The sequence below is a fragment of the Pelodiscus sinensis genome, chromosome 1, assembly GCF_049634645.1.
Source record: "Pelodiscus sinensis isolate JC-2024 chromosome 1, ASM4963464v1, whole genome shotgun sequence".
Classification (NCBI taxonomy): domain Eukaryota; kingdom Metazoa; phylum Chordata; order Testudines; family Trionychidae; genus Pelodiscus; species Pelodiscus sinensis.
Window position 1 is genome coordinate 44,215,146 of NC_134711.1, and position 26,302 is coordinate 44,241,447.

Here is a 26,302-nt window from a genome sequence, read left to right on the forward strand (position 1 = left end):
AATCCTGTTTTTATCACTAGTAAAAACAGGTGAACACTATTACAACAGCATTTTACTTTGCAAAATGTAATTTACAGCAGTGCTGCTCGTCCCCCCTTTCCCACCAAAAAGAGTAAATCAGATAAATATAAGATAGATTCTTCCATCCGTTACATGAGTTTTATATTGAGGTAGAAGAATTTGAATTTAACAGAATTATTGTTGATTTACACCAGCATGCCAAGACTGTCAAGACCATGATCTATCAATATATAAATGTGAGAGCCTGAAAGATGATGACAGCCTAAAAAAATTTCAGAAGTCTCAAAAAGTGTGAATATTCAGAGGTGCCTAATAAGAAGTAATCATTTTGAGCACTTGTCTCAGATGGCAGCAGTGTTAGAAATGGTCAAAAACTTATCAATGTGAAGACATACAATGAAATAATTACTACAGTTATATTTTCTCTGGGTTAATTTTCACAAATTCAGATGGTAGAAAACTGCATATAAACCAATGCACCTGTGAGTAATAGCTGTTTATGTGGACTGAAGAAACTGTAGTTAATGTTGCCACCTACAAGTAAATTACATAAAGGGGCAGAGTGAAGTATGGTAGGAGTGGGGCCCATGGAGAGGGGGTTGCTCTTGGCCCCACAACCACCAGAAGTTTCCCTGATGTCAGTGTATATCTTTCTCACACAATCTATAATAGAATTTCAATAACCGATAACCGGAACTGGAACTGGAACTGGAATAGAAACTGGCATGAGATAAACAAGAAATATTTATTCTCGTTGCTTGATGAATGAGAGACTTTCAATAGCTTCTTTTAAGTTAGTCCAGCAAGGTATGTATGTATGATAGGGAATGTTAAATACCTATAAGTAAGATTTGAACTAATAATTCTATTGTAATGGGGGCAAAAACCTAGAGTATTCTCAAAAACTCCTATTTCATTCAGTTTGGTTTTAGTGAGCAGAAACAGAGCTCTTGTGACTAGAGCTGGGTGAAAATGTTTGGCCAAAAAAATTTTTTCAGAAAAAAACGGACTTGTCAACACACATCTTTCACAGATCTGTGTCTGTTTCCTATAATAGCAGCCCTCACCCCCGATGAGTCCCCAGCATCCCGGTGCAGCACTGCCATTACAGCTCTGCCTGAGTTTCCTCAAATCAGAGTTTTAACAGAATCATAGCACAATAGAATCAGAAGGGGCCACAAGATGCAAGATTTGTTGTGTCTAAAATATACCCACTAAAGCATATGTATTGAAAAGCATCCCATTAGGGATCCAGTTTATTCAACCCCAAAGGCAGGACATCACACAAATGGACCTCCCCTTCAGCATCTCTGGCCTCCCCTTCAGCATCTGAGGTGGGAGATCACTCAGCCTTAGTCTGGAAAGCTGGTTATGGATATAATAGGTCAAAAATGTCTGAGCCTCTCCAAGCAGGATACCACCATCCTGCCGTCTTTGGAGCACCAGTGCCCTGTCAATGGCCCCACTGCTAACACTGCTGCAGCTACCCACCTATCAACTAGTTGATGAAAAAGCCATCCACTAGTCGATTAGTTGATTAAACTAAATTTAACATCACTAGTCCTGGCTACCGTCAGAAATATGTTGCTACATTAGATGGATTACTGGTTTGAGCTGGTGTGCCAAAACAGAACAGAGATCCTTATCAACTCCAGGGAAAAAACATAAACGTAGCTGTCCCCTGCAGAGGTAAGTATCCTCCTACAGTGGTAATCCTGCATGTGGCAGAATAAGTGAAAATCCAGAAAAATTCCTCTTACTAATTTTATAATGTTAAAAACATTGCTGAAAACTTTCATTCATTCATTCATTCATTCAGAAGTGGAGCATTTAAAATCACAGTTTCCCAAAAACCTTCCCTAGTCTGCTCTTAAACCAGATTAAATTTCAGAGGCAATTGGAGTATCCCCAAATGCATGACAAACTCAAAATATTCTGGCTTTGTAGGCCCAAAAAACCCTCAGGCAAGCCCAAGTACAGCATCCAAGTACCCTACGGGGAAACAATTTCCAGAGCTGTAGAAGACATGAAGAGGGCAAAGTGACCTTTGGTTACACAGCGTTATATGGTTTCGTTTCATTCTGCTACCCGCCTTCCTTATTGAAATTAATCAAATGGAAACTTGAAAACACATTCAACAAGACATATTTTGGAAACAGTAAGGCTGAGGTCTTCTAGTCTCCTTTCAAAATAAACTTCCTTGTACATGGAAAATAAAGTTTGGAGCAAAATAAGTAAAGTGTTTTCTGGGCAAACATGGTGGGTTTGCTTGAGATCTGGGTCCTAGAGGATTTGCTCCTAATTCCCACATTGATTTGCTCCACATATACATGAAAATACTCCTTGAGCCAGATACCTCTACCCCAGGGCTGATAAGGGACACCAGGTAACAGTTATCCCACCCACTCTGTGTAGGAGCATTAACTAAGAGCCACTGCTTTCTAAGCCGAGGTGGTCTTTTGATAGAGCAATATGCACTCACAGATCAACTAAAATAGAGAAGAAGGAGAAAGGAAACATGGATGCTACAGCTGCCAATCCCTGACTTTACTAAGCCAGTAGCACAGAGGTCGTCCCCTGTGCCAGATCTGGTTTCTCATTGCTGCAAGTGCAGTATCTTTCCTGGCCCCCCAGGCAGAGTGGAAGGAGGAGCGAGGCTTTACCAGGATGGACTATACCTTGTTGGTATGGTCCCAATAGATGACATTGACGTTCTCACTGTGAAGAAACCACAGGGAGAGGAAATATTCCTATTTCCACAGATGGCTGTCAACAGTGCCAGATTAAGCTAACTAAATTGCAGCTTTGGGGCTTACAATATGTGGTGCCTTTAAAAAAAGAAAAAATTGACTTCATTTCAAATTTTATCAAAATCAAATGATAAATAAAAAATATGGGGAAAAAGTGCTTCTCTCTAAATACAGACATTTTTGTTTAAATATGGTAAAAATATACATATCTTGCTATACAAATACTCTTGCCCTCACTAATTGTTCATTATTGACAGGGCAGGAAGCAAGGACTGAGGAAAAAATAAGAATTACACTTGTAAAATCAGTATTTCTATGAGTAAGTCTGCTATTAGTCTCCTAAGGCAATGTTTTGTTGGCCAGCTGTTCCTGGTAAAAATCTGATTGAGCTTTCATAACCAATTTAAATACATAAATAATCTCACTGCTGGAAGAAAAAAAAAACGGGGAAAATATGAAGTCAGAGATGGCAATGTCATGAAGCACTTCTGCCAAGGTGAGACTGGTAAGAGACTTGTCCTTGGAGTGAAGTCATGTATACTATCTTCATTGGCTGGTAATAGCTGAAAGGCCACCATCTTTCATTTGTGGTACAGTATGCTCAGTTATATAGTGCCTTCACTCCTGATTTTCTTCATTTTCTTAAGTGTTACTGTGTTCTTTTGCCTTTTGATCTGTATGTGACAGGTTAGACCCACTGCGGTGTCATCTTATGTGCTGAAAATTAAATTGAAGTAAATATTTGTAAATATATTTTATATATAGTCTGGATAAACTTTGTATTTCCCTAACAAAATTTATCAATTTTTTGTTATTTATTCGTTTGAAAAGAAGGATATTTTTCCTTATTTCAGAAGTAAAAATTGTATATATCCTTTCTTGTTTTTCTGTGAGCATGTAGACAAAATAGCACTAACTTACACAGAAATATCCTGGTAAAATAACACAGGGGTTTGGCATATAGTATTATTTGCTGTTGTATAAATATATAAATCTCAATATTTGTAATATAAAATTAATGTTACTGGCTGCAGTAAAAACTTTCTGCTGATAATGATAATAATAATATTTGGTAATTCAGCATAACCTTCTATAAACACAAATAAATAAATTATTGGAAAAAAACAAGCTGCATACAATTTTCTAATGGTTTATTTATTACTTGAGGATAGCTCATATCAATATAATTAATAGGTAAGCTCTAAACCTGTGGGTTATTCCCATCCTGTATACTCTATTGCCTCTTGTTTCTTCTTTTGCCATCTTATATCCTCTAAGAGTCCCAATGAGTATTCAGACAAGGAATTTCACAATTTAGATGCCCCAACAGAGAATAAAAATTTCCTGAGAACTCTTCTAGGAAATTGTATTATTTACTGTATCTGCCCTGAGCATTCTGAGCATCAAAGTAACAAACTCCATAGCTTATCATTTGGGGACATTGCCTATGACTTTGCTCTCAAAAAATCATGAAAGAAAATATTTTACATTTCAGTGTTAAAATTAACGTCATGTGTAAACAGACATGCTGCAGGTTGCACAGCTTCCATTAAGCAAGCTGGTCTGTGTAACTGTAACTGCTGTACATATCAGATGAAAATATGTTAATCTGAAATATTTTATAATGCAAACAGGCATAGTGCAAGACATGGTTTAGTTAGCTTAGGATTCTGTTTTTACCACTTTGCCTTTCTGTATGTGCAAATATAAAACTTTCATATATTCAATGTCCTTTCTGTGGAAAATAATGCATCATTTTAATGGTATGGGGCCTGAGAATGTAATAGTCTGGTCTTGGCTGTCAAGGGTGCCAAGCACCTGCGTGGGTAAGAGAACGAAAGCCGTGAATGAGCAAGAGCTGGGGACGAAGCCCCCTTCCCTCAAAGGCTGTGCAGATAAGCCCCTCCCCATTCTTTAGAATACAAAAATGATCCACCTGAAATCACGCAGGAGATGGAAAGGTTTGATCCCCACTGTGCAGGTCTGGAAGCTGTGGAATTAGGTTATGCAGAGAATTTGGCAGAGCAGGTCCTTGAGGCTCGATCTTGGGCTTGAAGGCTCAACTCCTTCCTCTACCTGGGCAGGGTGAAAACAGGAGCACCCCCATTCCAAAGCTCTTTTGAGGTGTTCCCTTGTCACATCCAGCCCCTTCTCCACTGAGCACCTGCAGCAATACCAGGCCTGCAATCCCCAAAGTAACAGTGCACCCCACTTGTCTGATCAACCTCAGGACCAATTCTCAGAGAACATCACAACACTGAGTTAGGTTGATAGTGAAAAGAATCCTCAGTTTTATTACTAAAGGTTAAAAAGACACGCATTCCACACATGGGTAGAAAAAATAGAGGGAACGTTGGCAAGTGCACTGTCTGTAATTTATCTTCACTCCAGTTTTCACTTCTGTGTTGGCTAATCAGACTCACTGCATGTCTAGACAAACTGGTGGTAAAAAGGCCCAATCCCCAGCTGCATTTACATCTAGATTATAAACTCTGCAGAGCCAGGATCACTCCCTGGCAGGGAGGGCACTGCAGAGGGCCAGTGATGTAAGAGACTAGGCACAGGCATGATTTAAACACCACCAGCTTCTTAATGCAGCAGCTGCATGCACCAGCCTCAGGCTGCAAGCAAATGAGCAGGCAGAGGGCTCAGGGCTGGCAGTGCTGCTGGTGCTCACAACCCAGATTTTATGGGAGAAGGCACTTGCAAGTGCCAAAGGCTGTAAAGTGAGCAATAGCATCTGCTGTCACCGTCTTGCTCAGTGTAATCTGTAAGGAATTCATGGCAACAGCATCCGTTGAATTCAGACCCTTGACTCCAAAAATCCCAGGTGTCTTCAACATATGCTAAAGGGGGATCTCCAGTTGTCGGTTACATTCTGAGGTCTGTGACACACCATCAAGCTGTTCCAAATACATCCTGTGGAGGGCAGTGGCCCATTAGCCCATATCTTATAGGGCAGTAGACGGTCAAGAGTTGCTTCAGTGATCCTGTGGAAGACTGGAGATGGATGGCACGAGACAAATGGCTTGGTCATTGTCTTTGGTCCATCCCCTCCGGCGTACCTGGTGTTGGCCGCTGTCGGCAGACAGGCTACTGGGCTAGATGGACCTTTGGTCTGACCCAGTATGGCCGTTCTTATGTTTTTATGTTCTAAGCTCAGGGTTCAGGGTCGGGGGTCTCACTGGACCATCTTGATGTTCATACAAATCTGCTCCTGGGTGGCCAGGCTGGCAGCTCTCCTGCCCTAGACGGCCGCTTTCCTGTGCCTAGTGCAGAGGTTGTGGATGAGGTCCACGATGTCCGCACTAGACCAGGCGGGCGCCCGCCTCTTGTGACCCCGGGCAGGCTCTTGGGCCAGCCTGGTCCCGGGAAGAGGCGGAGGGTTGGGAGGCATCGGGTGGCTGGCTCGTGGCTTGCCGTGCCAGGTGCAGGGTCTGCTGGCTGGGTGCTGGCAGGCTTGTACCTGGCATGGGCACCGTAGCCAGCCCGTGCCCCTTTAAGGGCTCCGGGGCCGGGAGGGGGGCAGACAAGTTTCCCTGGTGGTGCCCAGAGAGGTCACCAGGGCAAGCTGGGGAGAGCTAGCCTCCCACTAGTTCGAATTAAGTGGCTACACAGCCCTTACTTCGAACTACTTAATTCGAACTAGGCGTTAGTCCTCGTAGAATGAGGTTTACCTAGTTCGAGTTAAGCGCTCCGCTAGTTCGAATTAAGCTCGAACTAGCAGTTTGCCTGTGTAGCGCCTATTAAAGTTAATTCGAACTAACGGCTGTTAGTTCGAATTAACTTTGTAGTGTAGACATACCCAAAGACAGTGTCTCCCCATGGGTTACAAACACACAGAACCAGGAATCAAGCTCCATGGGGGTAACGCTGGGATAAGAGACAGCTGAAGTTATGAGCTGTTTAAATCTATAGTTATGGTTCAGTTAGAGCCTCACAATCAATTAACGTTTTCCAACGAAAGCCAAAGTTAAATATGCTGAGACATTATTACTCCAAAGAGAAGGACAATTGAGTTTCTTCTTCCTGGCACTGATTATTTACAATGTAATGCGTGCATTGGCAGTGAGCATGAAGATGTTTGATCAATGTTTATGTAGTTATTTCCAGAGGCAGGAGCTGCTGAAAGGCCAGGCTTTGACAAAGTGATTAAAGACTCTGAGGTTTTTTTTCTTTTTAGTTGCAATTCCCGTCCCCCTCTGGAATTTTTGAAGTATTAACATAGCAATGTAGGGAAAAGCAGTCAGTCATAAAAACAGAGGGGAGGGGGAAATTACTGGGTGGACTCAGTCTTGCAAACAGAAGACCCTGTGGCTCCTTTCTTTGTCTGTGGGACCTTCACTTGTGGAAGGGGATCTTGTTCTGCCCTATATTGCCAGTTCCATAGATGACTTTGAAAACCCCCAGGCTACGTCTACATTGGCATGATTTTCCGAAAATGCTTTTAACGGAAAAGTTTTCCATTAAAAGCATTTTCGGAAAAGCACGTCTAGATTGGCAGGATGCTTTTCCGCAAAAGCACTTTTTGCGGAAAAGCGTCCGTGGCCAATCTAGACGCGGTTTTCCGCAAAAAATCCCTGATCGCCATTTTCGCGATCGGGGCTTTTTTGCGGAAAACACTACTGTGCTGTCTACACTGGCCCTTTTGTGCAAAAGTCTTCCGGAAAAAGACTTTTGCCTGAACGGGAGCAGCATAGTATTTCCGGAAAAGCACTGATGATCTTACATGAGATCGTCAGTGCTTTTCCGGAAATTCAAGCGGCCAGTGTAGACAGCAGGCAAGTTTTTCCAGAAAAGCTGCTGATTTTCTGGAAAAACTTGCCAGTCTAGACACAGCCCCACAGACTTTATGTTCTGCAGACCAAAGGCAGCAGAGCTTGGGACAAGGAAGCCAGACAAGATCCTCCAGTCTCTGCACCACACCCCCTTAGGAATGATTACACTGCAATGCTATTTTGGGATACCAGAGTATTCCGCAATAGCTATCCCATGTCTTAACAGCAAGCCCATTATTCCGGACTCACTATTTCGATTTCCCTGTAAACCTCATTCTACAAGAAGTAAAGGACATTTCAGAATACGGCTTTATTTCAAAATGTGGCACTGTGTAGACAGCACCAAATAACGAAATAAGCTATTTTGGAAAGCATCAAATTAACATACACAATTTGCATAGCTCAAATTGCATATCTTATTTCGAGTTACGGCACAGTATAGCTGCACCCTTAGAGTGGAATAAAAAAGTAGCCAGAGTCAGGGCAGACATGAAACTATGGCTGCTGGAGATATGTTGCCTGTTGATTGGAACACCAGAATGGGAAGATTCTCATAGAACTTGGGTCATTCACAGAGTATGGGTACCCTTGACTTCTCCCACAGAAAAGCAAACTCCACCCTGCCAGGATATTTCCTGTCCCTGCACTGGGGAAGGAGAGAGTCCCAGATTTTACAGACTGAAGCCTGATTTTAACTTCAAACCAGAACAATTTCTTTGATTTGAATGGAGTAACTCCTCATACACTGGAAGAGAATCAAGTCCCCTGAAACAAAACTCAAGATTAATTAAAATCAGTGTTGGATTGACTCAGATATTGACTTTTCTTCTTAGGTTTTCTGAATCATTTGATTCTCTTAAAAAGCGACTTGGTCATTTTCATTTTCCAATATGTCAGTGATTTATAGACAGATATCTAATACCTAAATGCATATGGAGGAGTCCTTATTTGCATGGGGCTTGGAGTGATTCACAAAAGGCATGCAAGCTGGTTTTATGCCTGAATTTAGATTATGTTCACAGCTACAAATGCAATGGAGGAGATATAAAGAGTAAGACCACACACACACTCTTGATGAGACAGATGAAAGCCCAAGACTTTGCAGGGTGACAATGTCCAAAGACAGTTTTGTGTGTCATTTTAAATACAGCATTAGCGTCTGCAGATCTGTGAAGAGACTGTCTGCAAGATCCCTGTTCTAGTACCAACTAAGGTGGTGGTTGTTTTTTCACTTGCACAATCAGATCGAGGAGCTACTTATTCCAATGGAAAGAAATCAGGTGATAGCAATGAATTCATGGCTACAAAATCCAAGGAGAGCTATTTGATTAAATGTTTCGTGATTTCTTAGCACCTGCTAAAGATAGCCTGTTAGTGATATTTTGTAAACTAGGCTTTTTGCATAAAAAAATTGCCCTTGAGTTTTCATGTGCTTTCATTGCAAACTTCACCCTTTTCCCTCTTGAAAATGGGCTCCTCATTGAAAAGAACAATTTTAGTGGAAAATGTGTAATATTTTTTAAAAAGTAATTTTCATTTTGAAATGAAAGGGAGGGAATTCATGCTTTAATGCAATGATGGGGAAGGAGGTCCAGATTCAAAGTGTATGTAAGAGAGGAAAACAGAAGGTTTTTAAATTAGAAAGTTCGGGGCCTATGGTAGGATGCATGTAAATGAAGAACAGGAGGCAGGGACATTCTGTCACAGTGGTCTGGCTTCCCTAGAGTATCAAAGGTTGAGAGATGAAAGCCACTGGGAAGTTCTGCCAGTTCCCTAGATGCTAGGAGAATGGGATTCATATGTCTGTCTGTAACTCAAAACATTACAGCAGGGATGGGGAACCTCTGGCCCTGGCTTGCCTGGATCCAGCCCCCGGTGCTCAGGGCTCCCCCCCAACACTGGGAAGCCTGCACTGGTGCTCCAGGCCCTTTCCGCCTCCTACCACAGGACTAAAGCAGACAAAATCTACTAGCCTGGGCTGCCCTAGGCTCTGGTGTTCTAGGGAAATGTAGGGAATATATTTCTCCTTCTCAGTCAGGGGTCACATCAATGAGGGGTGTGTGTTTGTTTTTGTTTTTTGCTTCTCACTTGTGTGCGGCCCCTAACTGATTTTTCTCTGGGTCAGTGGCCCCTGACGCTAAAATGGTTCCTCACCCCTTCATTACAGCCTACTGGTTGTGTTCAGAAAGTAAGAGCTAGTAATGTTGGTTAGCCCTCATGACTCTAGAAGTCAAGAACAATAGCATCAGTCAAAAACATTCAGATTCATACTGATGACAGTATCTTTGATACTTCAAGGTGGTGAAGCATGTGTGTAACTTTAAGTATAAGTAGTCCCATCCATTTAAGATCATAAGAACGGCCATTCTGTGTCAAATCAAAGGTCCATCTAGCCCACTACCTTGTCTTCCAACAGTGCCCAATGCCAGAGGCTTCCAAGGGAAAGGACAGGACAGGGCAATTATCAAATTGTCCACTCCCAGCTTCTAGCAGCTTCAGTGTGAGTATTCACATTCTCAAAGTTAGGGATGAGCCAAATATCTTGCTGAATTGGACTCTAAGGTTTAACTCAGGATTTTAAAAACACCCTAATATTTATTTACTTTTAGGGCCATTTGAAAGGTAAAGGCTATAGAGCACTGTCTTTCTATAACAGAAGCCAAAATATTTTCAGACTTAGCCCTGAACTCCCTAATGTAGACATTTCAAAATAACCCCCCTTGGGTCAAATTAATAAGCAGAATACCCACACTACCAGCCCAGTTATTTCAAAATACTGGGCTGGTTATTTCCAAATCTGTACTCCTGCTTTACTCAGGGAATAATGCTAACTTCAAAATTGTTATTTCAAAATAGTGCAAGTACGGCCACTCTGCTGCTAATTCACAATAATTGGCCTCCAGAGGCTTCTCATAGCTACAGTTCTGACTGCTCTGGCCACACCTGTTCTGGCCATCTCCACTGCTCCCATTCTCCTGCAGAGCTTAAAACTCCAGGCAGCAGAAGAAGGGCTTCTAGCACGTTGGAGAGCAGTGAGACCCACGTGTGAGACAGCAGCTATGACTGACCCCTACACTCCCTCGGAGCCTCCCACAGCTGCCAGCACTCCTGCTGGTCCCTCGGCTGCCACTGACCAGGGATGCAGGAGAGTTCTGTCCTGGACTGCTGCTGAAATCCTGGATTTCATCGAGGTCTGGGGGGTCACCAACATCTAGGAATCTAGGACCTCCACACCCAGAGGAGAACTGTGGTTTAGCCCACGCTGAACTGGTTCAAGACTGAGCGGTAGTTGTGTGGTGTGGCAAGCTTCCAGAGTACAATGGCAATACACTTCTGCACAGGATGGCGGCTCACATGCGGGTCTCCTGTCACCTGAGGGTAGGGGCAAGCCACTTACAGAGCTCAAGGAAGGTGTCCTTTCACATGCAGAAGTTCTGCAGCCACTGCTGGTCATCCCATTGCTGCAGGACAATGTGGTCCCATCAGTCCGAAGTAGTCTCCCACCACCAGAAGTGATGTTATGCAGTGTCCAGGGGCTTGAGGGGCATGCGCAGAAGCAGGATCACCATGATCTGGGTGAGCAAGGGCCTGTGGCCCAGCCTGGTCCTTGTCCTGCTGGAACAACTTGCAGGCAATCTGGATGAACTGCACCATGAGGCGCAGCACAAGACCCATGAGCCTAACACCACTTTGCAGCAGCTCTGGCTCCATGTTGTGACAGCTGCGGCATCTGCAAGGGCAACCAGAGCTCACTGCATCCGTTTGGTGTCACATGAAGGGGAGGCAATAGAGGAGTGGCATGTGAGACATGGCCGTAGAATGGCGCCCCTGAAAATACACATCGCAGCTAGCCTGACCAAGCAACCATAGGAAGCGTTTGCCCTCCTGGTGCCCTCCAGAGTGCTTTCAGGGGCTCTAAGTCTGAAGCAGGTTCCAATCAGTGTGGATACACTACTTCTAAATAATTTAACTAATATAGATCCTTCCTTGTAGAGGGGACACATTATTTCGATTTTTTTAAATTGGAAGTTATGTCAAATTAAGTTATTTCAAAATAATTTCCTAGTGTAGACATGCTCTCTGACATTTAACTGTGTAAGCAGTTGAAGAGCCTGTTAACTGGTTAAAGGGAAATTACTCTTCTCACTTAAACACATTTGCAGTAATACACAAGTATTCTTTCCATACTCAGGTTAAAAATAGTTACCAACATTTTATTATGGGCAAACTCATTCATGATGTTCCTGCTCAGCTAATTTGTAACAGGAAACAGTCTTTGCGAGGAGGAGACGTTTTGACCATTGAACAAGAGAACATGGTTTCTTTTGCATAAGAAGTGAGTGTTCTGTTACTTTCAACATCTGTAAGAGAGACTGTAGTTAGCCTTATTCTGGAATCTCATTCTAAGGACAGATTACTCAGCATGGGAAAAGGGTCTCCTGTCTCAACCATCCCTACCACATTTAAAACCATCTCCCAAAAGATCCTGAGGAAAGGTTTAGGAAGAGGAGAGAGAGAGACTCTAAGTAGGGCTCAGACTACATGCAAAGTTGCTTAATGTACAGTTTAATGTACATTTCCAATAGGTCTTCTTCACCTCAGTGTAAGAGCAAGTGGAAATAAATAGATTTTAGCAGTGGTTCTCAGTCTGTGGCTCAGAACCTGAAAATGGGTCACAAACCTGTTTTAATGGGGTTTCAGGGCTAGCTTAGACTTACTGGGGCTCAGGGCTGAAGCTGAAGCCTGAGCCCAACCATCTTGATCCAAGGCACAGCCCTGGGTGGCAGGGCTCAGGTTACCGGCTCCCTGCCTCGGTCTACTTTGTTCCCCTCCCCTTTCCCCAGTGGTACAGTTCAGGTATTGGCTTTGGCTTGCCCACTGGGTGTGTCGATGCTCAGGTGGGCTTAAATTTTGGTTGCTCGTCTTGCGGTCTTGCAGCCATTTTTGTTGTCAGCAGGAGGCCGCGGTGCAATGAAGTCTGTGAACCCCTGGGTCATAGGGAATATCTAAGACATAACCACCTGGCAGGAGCAACTTTTCACCCACTTCTAATCAATATATCATAACCATTTTATTTAATATCATGTAGTGCAGCACGTTGTAGCAAAATCCACAGATTAAGTATTTCATGTGGGAGAATCATAACATTTTGAGCTAATTATGAAGCATGTGCGGTCTAATAGGAACCAAGAGAAGTTTTATTTCTGTGACTCATCCTCTGCTAGGGCAGAGATGGAAAGTCAATTAAAATACTGATTACTGCATGTCTTGTGATATCTCACCAATTGAGTCAGATTCCAGCTTTCGCTATATACTGCTGATGGAGTCCAAGATACAAAAGTAAATGTATAATGGAATTGAATGATTTGCTCTGTAATGACAGGGGTCTCTATTCAGGTGAAATGTTACAGTGGAACAGGCTTTCTCTCAATTTTCTTACCTGTTCAATGTAGCTTGGTCCCCACACTGAAACATTTCACTGGTCTGCTTCACGGAGTTCTTTTAGAAACAGACTTCAGACCGCTGAAGGCTAAGGCTTCATGTACACTTTTGTTGGTAAAACTTTTGTGAATAAGGGGTGAAAAAAAACTACAAGCCTTACCAGTGATACAGGAACAATTTTAAGAATGAGGATGCAGACATCCCTGCCCTTACTCTGTCCCACCCTACCCCCAGCTGAGGCCAGGAGCAAAGCCTTGGATGTGGGGGGCCAGCAGCCAGAACCCAGGACATGGGGATGGCAGCAGAACCCCACCCCCAGCACACGGGGCCAAAGAAGAGCCCCACACACACACTCCCCAGGCATGCAAGGCCAGCAGCAGAGCCCTAGTGCACAGGGCTGGCAGCAGAGCCCTGGGTATGTGGGGCACCAGCCAGAATCCTGTGTGTGGAGCTCCTGGAGCATAGGGTGGCAGCTGGGGCCCTGAATGTGGGGCTGTCAGCAAGACCTGTGGCACATGAGGAGGCAGCTCAGACCTTGGGCACTAGGCCAGGAGCTATTGCAACATCCCCGCACACCTAGTTCCCACACCTCTGCCCCATAAGTTTCATAGCCAAAAATGCTAGAGTGGACACAGTACTCCAGATTGTCCAGTTCTGGGGCCCCCACCACAGAAAGGATGTGGATGCATTGGAGAGGGTCCAGCAGAGGGCAAACAAAATGATTAGGGGGCTGGAGCACAAGACCTATGAGGAGATGCTATGGGATTTGGGCTTATTTAGTCTGCAGAAGAGAAGAGTGGGGGAGGATTTGATAGCAGCCTTCAACTTCCTGAAGGGAGGTTCCAAAAAGGATGGAGAGAGGCTGTTCTCAGTGGTGACAGATGGCAGAACAAGGAGCAATAGTCTCAAGTTACAGTGGGGGAGGTCTAGGTTGGATATTTCACGAGGAGGGTGGTGAAGCACTGGAATGGGTTACCTAGGGAGGTGGTGGAATCTCCATCCCTAGAGGTTTTTAAGTCTCAGCTTGATCCTGTTTTGGGCAGGGAGCTGGACTCGATGACCTCCTGAGTTCTCTTCCAGCCCTAGGATTCTATGCCATCGGGATATGCTGTCTTGCTGGCATAGGGCGGCTACCCAGGAGATCTTGCGGCAGCACAGCTGCAGAAGTACAGCAGCTTTAGTCATATCACTCTTCCCCATCCCTACCCTCCAACAAGTACAAATGTTAATTCTCCAGAGACAAAAAACTCATGTTAGCAAGAAATGCAAACTTAAAAAAAAATTAATCTGGAAGTGAATGCAGCTCTGACTGGACTAACACTCTTCACTTACACGGCTCAGGATGAATGGCTGATACAATATTTCTGGCTGGGAATGCTGCTTGCAACAAAGACATTTGACAACCAAACATGTTCTCTCAGCTACTTACATTCATGTCCATCTGTTAGGATGGCATTGTGCCCCTTCACAAAGTAGCATGCCAGCTGTAGAAGGGCAGTGGAGCCAGACAGAGGGGCTCAGGCAGGAGCCTATATAATAGCACATCGACCAGCTCATCTGCAAGAATTAATTCCTCTGTGACAGCAGTAACATGCTGGTGCTACAAGCCTGTTTGTGTTTGATTCTGGTTGTGAACACTTATAGGACAAATGGAATAAATAAACAATGCCTTGGTCATTGGGGGTACGCACAGCTGCCAAAAAAACACAAGATAGATTACAGCTGATGGCTGAAGAACTCAGAAAGGAGGCCTGTCAATTCACTGACATGCCCAGGCAGCAGGTGCTGTTGTGTGTTAAAGTGATTCCATGGAAAACATTAGCAGCTGAAGAGTCTCAATAACCAGGGAGTGAAAGCAGTAGAGCCTAGATGCAAGTTCTGGTCTTACATTGAGAAGCTGGCATAGGAAGAAGCATAATTAGAAGTTCCCAACACAGTCAGTATCCCAAATTTGTTACACGTCTAACTGTTGTGACACCCTTTTCAGTGCTTAAGGACCATAAAACTTAGATAAGATGATAAAAAGTGTCCCTATCTTGGGACATCACAAGGCTCTCATTCCCATAATATGATCACAAGAAAGGAGACTGCAGTCCTGATTTTAGAACTACAGGATTGAAGAGCATAGATAGTCAAAGATGGATTTTATTTTCTGCAAAACAAAAGAAGAAAATCTTAAATTTACATTTTAATGAATGATTTTCATGGAATTATTTGTGTCATGAAATGTTTGTGTCATGGTTGTGAGGGGTTTTTTTTGTTTGTTTTTTTGTAATAACCTGATTATAATTAAAAATTAATTATATCATGGAAATTTCCATTTTCTCAATAAAGCCAGAGGGGAAAAAAAGTGTTGATGAAAAATTTGCAGCCAGTTCTGGTTCAGGGCAACTGTGCCTGGATTCCCTGCCAGCAAGGAACCCACTCTTAGGCTCTCTGCTAGCCAGCAGTCACCTGTCAGGTGGCACCTCTCCCTGCTGACCAAAGTATCTCACATCCCTGTGAATTCCCTCACCCAAGTCAGACTTCCTAAGCAAGACTGCTTTACTTCTCATCTCAGATGATATGACTGTGTCATGCCTACACATTACCACACAGCTCTTTCTAAGCAAATCTGTTTCTTATTGTAAGACAGTCACAGAGAAAACATTTAAATATTAACTAGAACCTACACACATAACCCATTTATTCTCTTCCTTCTCACCTCTTATTTTCTGGTGTTTAGCCAAAAACTTCATTGATGAAGTTACAGCTGCTGTTTCTACTTGCTCTGATTTGATAAGAAAATATTCAGAACAAATTACCGAGGGAGGTTATAGAATCTCTATCACTGGGGAGGTTTTCAGTACAGGTTAGACCAGCATTTCTCAGGCTGTGAGTTGGGACCCCAAAGTGATTGGTTTTAGTTTTGTGAGGGTCCAGGGCTGAGGCCCAAAACCAAGTCCCCCGCCCCCCTCCGGGGGCCAAAGCCAAAGTCCCAAAGGCTTTAGCCTTGGGTGGTATGGCTCAGGTTACAGCCCACCTACATGGGGCTGAAGTCCTTGAGCTTTGTCCCTCTGCCAGAGCAGTGGAGCACAGGCTTTGGCCTTGGCCCATCTAGGACAGCAGGGCTTGGATAGGCTCAGGTTTTAGTTCCCTCTCCTAGGTCCATGTAGGGTATGTCTCATGTCATTTCAAAATAACAGTGTGCCTGTCTACATAGCAAGCCTGTTATATCAAAATAATTTCAAAATAACAGGCTTCTTACTCCAATTTCTATAACCCTCATTTCACAAGGAGTAAGGAAAGTTAAAGGAAGAATGTTCTTCCTTCAACTTCCTGCTGTGTAGGCAGCACCAAAAGCTGATAAGCACCAAGGCCATTTATGATAATCTGTCCTAAGCAGAGTTGGCTTATGGTTTTCTTCTGGAGGTTTGTTTTGGGCTTGTCCCAGTTTTAAAGTTGCTTGTGTTGCTGCTTTTCCTTTTAAAGTTTCCCAGAGACCATAATTGGCTCCCAGCCCCAGGCCTGATCAATCAAATAAATAAAGAATCTTGAGCCTTGATTGGTTCCTGGTGGCAAAATCAGTTAAAAAAAAGTTTTATAAGCTACTTGCTGGTTAATGTATACTTAAATCTCACAAAGTAAGTTCTGCGATTGGGACTTCTGATAAACGGAGGTTTTCTGTTTTCACGTGGGCTTACCCTGGGTTTTATACAGGCAATTAGATAAAATGTTTAGGAGCTAGCAGCTGCTGACTGATCAGTAATACAAACCTGGCAACCATTCTGAGCATCAGTCACATCCTGCCTCAGCCAAGCAAGGAGAAAACAGAACTACCAGAAGCGTTCCAATGCATTGGAATTCAGTGCAGTTTCCTATAATTCTATAGGTAAGTTAGACATTATTGGGTTGAAGCAGTTATATGTTATCTATGGTATATGTCAAACCCAAGAAAACAGTTGGTCACAGTGAAGGAGACAGGTACGTGTGCCACTTGCCTAAATGTTGCTTATTTATTTCATAAATAGAACACTTGTATTTGTACAAATGTGTGCAGGAAGAAGAGCTGCCAAGAGTAATCCAGACTGAATCTGAAGGTTGGATTGCAATACAGTTTCCTGTAATTTTACAGAAGTTAGTGGGTTTGAGACTGGGAAAACACCATAAGGAGGAATCACAACTGGAACCCAAATGTGAGTTGCATTGCATCATTGAACCAAAGAGTGTGACAGCATAGTAGCTAAAGTAATTGTCAACTTTTCTTATTTAAAGTTGTGTTTGTGCTCAATATTGTGGATATAGAAACAACTGATTACGTGATACAGCTAAACATTTTATCTAATCGCCCATATAATACACAGGGTAAGCCCATGTGAAACCAGAAGACAGAAGTCCCAATTGCAGAACTTACTTTGTGAGATTTAAGTATACATATTTTAAGGCAAAGGCCAAGTGGGTTTTTTTTGTTTTGGTTTACTTTTTTCCATTTTAAATGAAAAACAACCAATCTCTAGTTGGTGATATTAGCTTACCTGGGGCTCATTGTATCTACTGTGCTATAATGGTTTATCTTTGGCGTGTTAGCCAGTAAAAAGATATTTGAAATTATTTAAGTGCATGTGAGAGTGAGAATGAGACTGTCTAATGGAAGAGACTTGCATTGGATTTCAGAAGAAGAAGAAAAAAAAGTAACTCCTATTATAATTTTCCACTTTTAGTATTTAGAGGATTCCTTCAGAAAATACAGCTGCAGTTTGTGAATATGCTGCTAAAGAATATGAATGAATGGTTTCTGCAAACACTTTGCCAGGAGAATTCTATAGCATAGAGTTGCTGAGTAAATTGGCTTGCTTTCTTTAGTGTAGGTTACACATGCATGCTTGTAAATTCACCTGAGATTATTGGAACTCCTCCCACAGTGGCTCTAACTGGCGAGTAGTTCTTCAGATCACACCAACGGGTTTCTTCTGTGGTTACCAATTCAAACCACTTTGGCTCAGAACCAGCCCATAAGCTGGCCTAAGTCCTTCTTGCCATTCCCAGTAAGGGCTGGAGTCCTCCTTGGATGGAAGATTGGATCAGACTGAAGGTAGAGTCAGTTTTAACTCAATTTTTTTAACCAAAAGCCGTAACTTGGTCTCCGGAGAATTCAGTTTGGACCAGTATATGTGATCCTCTTTCCACATAGTGGTGGTTTTCTGAAGGGATTATTGTCTGAGTGCATTCATCTAACCATTTTCAACTGTCCTTACTTTCTGGAAGTTTATGGTCCCCTTCTCCCAGGAAATGACATACAATTCCTCACCCACAATGAGACATGAACTTAAGTAAGGTTTTCCCAGCATATTTCCCTGTCTGTCACAGAAACAACCTCCCATCTGGCATCTCTCTGCTCTGATATCATATACTTTCTTCATACCCACATCTCCGATTCTCAACTGCTTAATTATTTCAGCAATTAGGATTTGTTCCAATGCCCACTCAAGCCAATGGAAAGACTCCTATTAACTTCAGTGAGTCTTATGGTGATGAACACTATATAATACCTGATAGATTCAAGCTCCATGTTTTGACCTAATTTATGTGCACAGCATATACACAGAAAGTTTGTTTTTAATCTAAGTACATAATCTTGCTAGAAGGTTGCAACATAATACTGCATTCCAGAGGAATAATGAGAGTTTGGTAGATGTAGGAAATGCAAAACATTGGAGTAGAGAAAATTTCCTCTGAATTTTACTCCATTACTAGACACTGGATTAGTTTGTGGTTTTTATTTCTGATTGCATGATTCTGCTCTTTTCCCTCTAAGATTCTGTAACTTGGGACTTTTGCAAGATATCCATTCTGCAGAAACACATTTTGAAATCAGGTTGGAAAATATTATTTAAATCCAAACATATTAAATTATGCCAACCTAGCTTGATTATAGGCTATTCTGGCATAATATGTCAATTACATTGATACTGCAGACACAGAATAGGGAAAAGTTAACCCATATTAAATTCAGTGGAAGAAATCCAAAAGGACAAAGTGTCCATGAAGCATAGAAAAGAGAGTTTAATTTTTAATACAGTTGGCAGTATCAGCTTTCAAGCTGAGCCTTCTAACCATGCACTTACTTAGTACTCTACTAGTGGTATTTTTGCATTTCAAACACATACTCAACCTGATATCTTGCTGTCAAGCTATGTAATGTGCCATCTCCACACAATTCAGGCCCTCACTACCTTTCAGATGTGTGGCAAACTAGTCAAGCAATAAATATCATTTCAGACAGTCAATGTACTTGTGTACAGTGTCCTTCATACATGGGATCACAAAATGCTTTTATAGACAGTCAATCCTGTGCTAAAGAGAAAATAAAACTTTTAAGGGGTGATTTAAAGATGGGAAACTAGTCTTGGAAGAGGAGGGGGAAAGTTTCCTATCAGCCATATGAAGTAAGAGTGATCATTAGTCTTATTGATTAAATGGGAGGGAAAATAAGAATTAAGAAGGGATACAGTCTGGAAAAGCACATTAAGGATAGGTTGTTATGAAGTAAGGGATGCAGAGTAGAATGAGGCCAGGCAGTATTTAAACAAGAGGAAATTTGGAGTTGGATTCAGTTTGAACCTTTAATTCATATTGTTGTGCTTTTGTAGGATGCTGAGAGCCAAGACTGAGGGCTGTAAACGAACTTTATGAGACCATGGGAAACTTGGCCACACCCATTATAAGTGGATATCTGGCTAACTAAAATCACACCAGACTATGGATATTGCTGGAGCAGAGGCTACGTCTACACTGCATCCCTCTTGCACGAAAGCCTATGCAAATGAAGCATGGATCAGCATATTGCCATGCTTCATTTACATAATTAATTAGGGGGTGTTTTTGTGCAAGAGGCTTTTGCGCAAAAAGGAGCCATCTACACAGCTCTTTTTTGTGCAAAAACTCCTTCTTGCGCAAGAGCAGTTCTTCCTCATTTTTTCAGGAAGAACAGCTCTTGTGCAAAAGAGTGTTTTTTGAGCAAAAAGGAGCTGTGTAGTCGGCTCCTTTTTGCCCAAAAGCCTCTTGCACAAAAATGGCCCCTAATTAATTATGCAATTAAAGTGCGGCAATATACTACACTTCATTTGCATAGGTTTTTCCATAAGAGGGATGCAGTGTAGATGTACCCAGAGTGTGCCAGACTAGAGAGGTTCAACCTGTAGATCAGTGTTTCTTAAACTTTTTAAGACCAAGAAACATCAAACAATTTTTTTAGGAGGAACACCAAGGATTTTTTTATTGAGCAAAAAACAAGGGGGGGGGGTCGAGGGGGAAAAGAGTCAGGGGAAAGATATTGGGGGGGGGGGAAAGGGTTGAGGAAAAGTTATTGAGGAAAAAGTCACCCCTTTAAGGGTGGCCATTTTGAATTCTGTTCTCCATGGCATGCCTCCGACTGCCTCGCAGCACACCAGTGTGCCCTGGAACACAGTTTATGAAACATTGCTGTAGATGCTCTCCTGTGTGGGCAGAGGTTTCTCAAAGCAGCCAACCCTGCATTCTAAAATGTGATGAGATTGCTTGTTGCTACTCCTCCTGGCTACTAAAGAATGGGTGGAGAGGTAAGAGAGCAGAATACTGAATTGGGGAAGTAACTCATGCTAGTCTGCAGAGTGGAGCTAGCACACTGTAGTAAACAGTCTTCTCCATCTGTGCAGCCCCATGCTAAAGGAGTAGCACCAGAGGGATAGTGTCTTCCTGGGGCTCCCCTCCACCAGCTATTCAGACTTGTGGCTCAAAAGTAATAATGGAGCTTTACATATTTCTAGTAGGAATAAGAGGTTTATGCACTTTCCTAGTTCCTGTATCCTGGGTGTCCACAAATGAGGAAATATCACCACATACCTATAAAAAAAAGATTGTGTGATGGCATCCTCCTGGGGTACCACTTGAAACTGGGGTATTGCTGAGCCCTCTGACTCACCAGTTTGGTCTCCCTCCCACACTGTGCTGCTGTGACAAACTACAGGCTCACTCCAGGCATTTCTACACAGCAGGACTAAAGTCAAATTAAGCTATGCAGCTTGAGCTACATCAATTGCGTAACTTAAGTCAAAATAGCTTAATTTGGCTTTTGGCACTGTCTACACAGCAGGAAGTCAAAAGAAGAACACGCTTCCTTCAACTTCTCTTACTCCTTGTAAACTGAGGGTTACAGGAGTTGGAGTAAGAAGTCCTCCAACTCAACGTTATTTCGAAATAATGGCTTGCTGCATAGAGACACTTTTGTTATTTCAACAGTTATTAATAACATAGCCTCCCAGTCTTATACTTCCATCCCAGCATCCACATAGGCAGAGAGAGACACAATTGCAGTTACATGCCGGCTGTCTGACTAGCCATTGCATAAACCAACAATAGAGAGACCATATCCAATATAAGCCTCAGCTCTCCAGACATCCACATTCTCACCGACACTGGACTATAAACCCAAAATTATACCATCTTGCACTGCACAGGGAATTGTCTTACGTAAGGTCAGAGAATTCACCCCTCCCTCAAGGAAAGGAAATGTAACAGTCCCTACTCCTTGAGCTACGATTTCACACACTATACTCCAAACTTACCGGTTTAGATTAAAACATAAAATAAGTTTATTAATTAGAAACAAGATTTAAAGTGATTGTAATTAATAGCAAACAGATCAATGCAGCTTATTTACTAAACAAACACAAACAAACAGTAAGATACTAGAAAGATAGGATATGCATTAGCAAATTCTCACCCTGGCTAATGATGCAAACAGGTTTGCAGATTCTTAAGGGGCAAGCTGCATTTTCTTTGCAGCTTGGGATTCCCACTTCAATTCCAAGTCCCTTTTCCTTTGGATCTTCTCTCAGGTGTTCAGTTGTGGGAGAGTGAAGAACAACCGATGATGTCACGTCCTCTCTTATATAACTTTACCACGTGGCAGGAACCCTTTGTCCCAAAATCAGTTTGTGAAAATCCAATCTGATGTTCTGTGTCATATGGCCTGGGCACATGTCTTGGCATATCTTACTGATTCATAGCAACTATTTCTTATGGGATGCTTGGTGTGTTTTTAGGAAGGGTCACCACGTAGGAGATAAGCTTTTGTTTTTCCTACTGGCGCATTACCTTGAATAGGTCCTTTACAGATGACTGTCTAGACTGGGAGCATTTTGCCTAGTAGGTGTCTTTGAGGAGTGACAACAGGTGAAATACAGATACATAATCAATAGTCTTAACTTCAGATAAGATGATACATGCATACAAATGAGATAATCATATTCAGCAAATCATAGCTTTTTTAATGACACTTTACTTCACCCATTTTGTACAAAACACATCCTAATATGTCATACTTTCATATAACTATGAAGACTATGGGGTGCAGTGTCATAGGGTGGTCTTGTGGCAATGGCTGAATTAAGACTCTGGAGTCCTTGGGTCAGTTCTTGGCCCTGCCATAAGTTTGTGTGATTTTAAACAAAATCACTCAGATCCAGACTGTTATAGACATTTAAATGCCTAACAATGCAAGTGGATGTTTAACTGAATTTTCAAAACACATATGCTTAATTCCAAATTATTTCAATGAGCATTATAACCTCTTGAAAATCCCAGTAGACACCCATTTGCATCTTCAGGAACCCACATGTCTTCAGTCTGACCCTTGATGTCTGTGCCCCACTTCTTCACCTGTATAATAGGTATATCACTACCTTCCTCTCATCCTTTACCTGATGGATAATTAGAGTGCAGAATTTTGGGGGGGAGGGCAGTGGGAGTAGAACCTGTCTCTTTTTGCATGTTTCTGCACTGCCTACTATAATATCTAGGTGCTACTATGCCACCAATGCTGACAGCACCAACAGCTATTCAGGTTTAGTGCTCTCCCCATTCTCCAGGTCACAATGCCTGGAGTTGGGGGGTCAAGTTCCTGCCTAAGGGATGGTAGCCACTATACTAGTGTGACTGAGGGGAAAGCTTACTCTACAGACTCCCCAGGGACTTGCCCTCAGAGTTTTTTGCACCCCTGTTTTTGGATGGATGGGAGCCTCCAGATTTACATACTGAGCTCCCAAAACCCTGGGAAAGTGCCTATACTTGTACCAAGTATACATTCTAAGCCTGTAAAAATATAACATTTTTATTGTTTTGGTTTTTTTGTTTAGGCAAAAAGTACAAGTTCAAAAATGAATGCAGACAGGACCACGCAGAGACTTTCAGCATTCAGCATTTTTGCTTAATCAAATGACTGATCAGTGAATAATCTGTATCCTGTCCAGAGATATTAAAAGCACCATGACTTGAGATAAATATGACAGGTAAGCCAGAACACTGGATTAGTGTGCCTGTGACGGGGTGAAGCAACCCCGTCACCAGCAGCCGACGCGAGGTGCGGGCACCGGAGGCAGAGCCGGTATCAATTTCACAGTGATGCTTTTATCATTGTTTCTAAAATTGAATCTAGCATATTTTAAGAACATATACTTTGGTTTGAATTCTACTCATTTTTAGTGGTACAAACATTTATTTTGATGTTATAGTCATGATATGTTAGAAGCAGTCTACATCCATTCTTTTATTTTTAAATCTAATCATGAAATTTGGACATTTACATAAAGTTAATTGGACCACAATTAATTTAAGGCACATAGCATAAAAGATAAGTTTCCACTGAGTGCCAACATTTTTCTATCCAATATGGAGAGAAATCATGTATCAAGAAGTAAAATTGTGTGATAAGTTAAGAACCCCTTAAACTATGAAAATAATTTGAACCCCTATCTATTGATAAGGTGCCAGCTCTCCCAACTGAACTCAGTTCATGGCAATGATGTCTGGACCATCTGGTCTGGGAAAGTTGGCAACCCCATCTATTGAGCTGGCCTGAAACTGCAAATATACCTGTGATATATTTGACTAAAAACATACCTGTGATATTTTCTGCTACTTTTAAATGCATAAATAAAGCATTTGGGTTTTGTTGGGATGGAAGCAGGGGAGCAAAGACAGGTAAATCTCTAACACACCAAACTAACAAAAGCCCGGAAGTCAGAGGGAATGGGTCTCCAGGATTAGGACCTATATTGCTTAGCCTTTCACATTTGCCTAACCATACAATGGTTTGCTCAGCTTAGAAAATGATTTAACAACTCCATTTGGTACACTGCAGACATTACTGTATTTTGCATAGTTACCAGTGCCCTTGAGAAAATCTTTTATTCAATACATCCTGGGGTATATTGCACCAACTTAACATGCTCATCAATTCAGTTATATCAGATTCAGTATTCAGAACCATTAGCGGACAGTTCAAAGTTTAAACTTTACTTTGCAGAAAGACATGAAATACATGTGGATACAAGAATGAATATATTAGGTATTTTATTATTTTTTCATATTTAAAGTAATGTATGAAAGGCCTACTGAGGACAGGGGCATACATCCTAAGGAGCGAACAATCAAAATAGACAAGATAGACAAAGGGTAGGAGAACAGTGCATAATCAATGATTCCATGGCTGCAAATGTCATGCGTATGTCACAGGAGGGGGGTTACTTTTGTTTTATTAATCCTTTTGGAGGAGTCATGTTAGGAGGATATTAGCTAGTTGGAAAAGGAGGAATGCAGGAGGGAAGAGGAGGCTGAAGGAGAGGGTAGGAGGAGTTGGATGCTGTGGTTGAGGGGCAGAAGAGGTTGATCAAATAGCCAATCAGCACAGGTGAGATAATACTCAGTGAAAACTGCAAAAAGCAGTCTGTATCCCTCAATCTCTGTTCAAAAATGCTTTCTGCAACTGCTCTGCCAACATCGGTCAGTGTCTGGCTCCTTCCTTATATGACAGAGAGGCACATCACATGGATTCAAGATGGCTCTGGGTGGGAGAGTCCAACCCTGACAGTTGTGATGAAGGGGTCCTGCAGGGGAAGACTGGTCCCCACAAAGCTCATTTGATCCCCTCACCTCCTGTGCAGAAGTACCTGCTTTCTGCAGCTGCTCTCCCTGCTTCAGAGAGCAGATTTGATTTCTACTTACAAATTAGATTTTTTCCATGCCTTATCCAAAAAAGATCTATGATGTGCCTGTCTCACATGGAACTTTCTCCTGATTACTGTGATCAAGGTGTATAGCCAGAGATAGGCAATACAAGATATGTGGAAGCAACCAAATATGTTCAGAAGTGTAGAAACAAATGATACTTCATGGATAACACATTATTTGTTCTACATAGTGACAATGAACAGGGCTTCCCCACTCTGTAACCACCTGTTCCCTACAATTTTCCTGCTAGACCTCTGGCTATTTCTGATCTTCAGAGAATTGCTTGCTCTCTGTCACCTTCTGGATTTCTCTTATGTCCACTCTTCCACATAAGACTGAGTGATCTCTGCTTCTTGTAGAAGTGAGTATATTAAGCAGTTGTCTGAGCATGTAAAATTTTCTCAATGCTTTTGAAAAAATCAGGGAGAGGCCAGTACCATGAATATGTGTTGGACTCACCTTCCTTAAGTGCTCAACGTTCAGGGCTCTCAGTATCTCGTGCTAGTTTTGAAATTTGCCTTGGCCCCCTAACATCCATCTGTCCTCAACTCAATCATGTAACAGCTTTTTGCACCCATTTTAAAAAAATCAGCTTTTCAAATTCTGATATCTATTTTACAAAATTAGGTTGATTTTAGACAGAGCACATCCTCCCTGCCCACGATTGCATCGACTCAAGGAATGATGCACCATGGGGAGCTATCCCATAGTCCCTATAGCCCCAATATCTCATGGGATGAAAACACTGCTGCGAAGGGCTATGGATATGTCATCAGCCTCCCATGAGGCATTTGCCTCTCTCCCACTGAAATCAATGGCAAACAAGTGAGTTTGCAACTTTTTTCCTAAGCCTGGGTGACCTGTGTTCACAACAAACATTGCAAGAATGGACCCTGTTCAGTTGAACACTGTTGTTGTGTGCATCACAAACACATCACACATTATCCCGCAGCATTTGCAGAGCCGGAGCAGAAATCACTGCATGGAGCAATGTGATGGCACAGACACAGCTTAACTGGCAGCCTGGGCATGGAGCAATTCACAGCTGCTTGTGGCAGTCACACATTTTGCCACGTCTAGGCCAGAAAAACTATCACCAGGTAGTAGGACTGCACAGTCATGCAGCTGTGGGATGACGAGCGGTGCCCGCATAACTTTTGCATGTATAAGAACACTATAGGCGATGGGAAGAGTTCAGCGCAAAGTGCAGTGATACCTGAATGAGACCGACATATACAGTTGAGAAATGAGTAGCAATTTAGAAGCTTCTAACACCTTACTGCT

The 26,302-nt window shown here is 42.4% G+C and overlaps 2 long non-coding RNA genes across 2 annotated transcripts in view; one reads left to right on the forward strand and one right to left on the reverse strand.

The window, feature by feature from the left end:
- Positions 1–26,302, reverse strand: part of LOC142826536 (uncharacterized) — a 69,426-nt gene that overhangs the window by 904 nt on the left and 42,220 nt on the right. The window lies entirely within an intron of this gene.
- LOC142829370 (uncharacterized) lies at positions 16,587–23,388 on the forward strand. Its single transcript, XR_012903758.1, has 4 exons — positions 16,587–16,862; positions 17,031–17,166; positions 17,839–18,062; positions 23,146–23,388. It is a non-coding gene; the product is annotated as an uncharacterized LOC142829370 (long non-coding RNA).